Source organism: Dioscorea cayenensis, unplaced genomic scaffold (genome assembly GCF_009730915.1).
Source record: "Dioscorea cayenensis subsp. rotundata cultivar TDr96_F1 unplaced genomic scaffold, TDr96_F1_v2_PseudoChromosome.rev07_lg8_w22 25.fasta BLBR01001901.1, whole genome shotgun sequence".
Lineage (NCBI taxonomy): Eukaryota > Viridiplantae > Streptophyta > Magnoliopsida > Dioscoreales > Dioscoreaceae > Dioscorea > Dioscorea cayenensis.
In genome coordinates, this window is record NW_024088292.1 from 1,874 (window position 1) to 3,345 (window position 1,472).

At 44.8% G+C, this 1,472-nt stretch overlaps 1 non-coding gene across 1 annotated transcript; it reads right to left on the reverse strand.

The window, feature by feature from the left end:
• Nucleotides 1-335: 335 nt before the first annotated feature.
• LOC120257137 lies at nucleotides 336-442 on the reverse strand. The gene has a single exon (XR_005535539.1). It is a non-coding gene; the product is annotated as a small nucleolar RNA R71 (small nucleolar RNA).
• Nucleotides 443-1,472: the final 1,030 nt, after the last annotated feature.

A 1,472-nucleotide genomic window follows, 5' to 3' on the forward strand; every position in this document is an offset into this window, starting at 1 on the left:
TGTTGGGGACACAATAGAGTATTGTGCGTCCCCCAGTTACAGCTCAGAACTTTGAGCTAAAGCCTGCATTCATCCATATGCTATAGCAGTACGCACAATTCAATGGTTTGGCCGATGAGCATCCAAACAGTCACATAGAGAGCTTTCTCGAGGTGTGCAACATGCTGAAGATAAATGGTGTGACGGATGATGCTATCAAATTGAGAGCCTTCCCATTTTATATAAAGGGTAGAGGAAAGCAGTGGCTACACTCATTACCTAGAGCATCAATCACTACATGGGAGGAGATGGTAGAAGCTTTTCTAGCCCGTTATTTCCATCCCGGAAAAACAGCAAAGCTTAGGAATGAGATCTCATCCTTTGTGCAGTTGGAATTGGAGTCTCTATTTGAGACATGGGAAAGATTCAAGGAACTCCTGCGAAAGTGTCTGTAACACGGATTCCCAGAGTGGATGATTGTTCAAACCTTCTACAATGTTTTGAACCTGAGTACAAGGCAACTCATGGATGCGGCGGCAGGAGGTACCTTAGGTAGCAAGACCCCCGATGAGGCTCGTTAATTGATTGAGGAAATGGGGTTAAATAGCTACAAGTGGAACTCTAGGGAGAATAAAAAGGTGGCCGGTCTCCATGAAATTGATGCGGTAATTTCATTGGCGGCCCAAGTGGAGAGTTTGAGTAAGAAGCTAGATCTTATAGCTTCGAATAGAGTTACGGCCGTGACCAATTGCACCAGTTGTGGTGGAGGACATGCTCCCTCCGATTGCCCAATCGTCATTGGTGATGTTTCTTCAGTTGAGAACATTGATTTTGTAGGTAATGGCATGAGACCTCAAGGGAACCCATACAGCAATACCTACAACTCAAGTTGGAAGAATCATCCCAACTTTTCATAGAGTAATCAAGGACCACAGAAGGCCATGGGGCCTTCGGGTTTCCAACAACAACAACAAGCCCCTCAAGTGGAAAATAGAATTTCAGGCTTGGAAACCCGAATGACAGATTTGGAGAAGCACTTGGCTAGATTTGTTCAATCGGCAAATACAAGGTTTGAATCAGTTGAGGCTACACTTCCCAACCACACTACCTCTTTGCACAATCTTGAAAATTAGGTGGGGCAAATTGCGAAGCCTCTCTCCGAAAGGCCACATGGAAGTTTACCAAGCAACACGGAAACCAAACCGAGAGAACATGTGAAGGCGATCACTTTGAGAAGTGGTCGTGAGGTTGAATGGAGGCTTCCGAGTGAGAAGTCAAAAGAACATGCACCCGAGGTTGTAGAGGTTGAGAAGGGAGCAAACAAAGAATCCCTTATCCCTCTAGATTGAAGAATGACCAAGGGGATGAACAGTATAAGAAGTTCCTGAGTTTGTTCAAGCAACTCCACATCAACATTCCTTTTGTTGAGGCATTGGCTCAAATGCCTAAGTATGCGAAGTTCCTGAAAGACCTATTGACCAACAAGAGGAAAT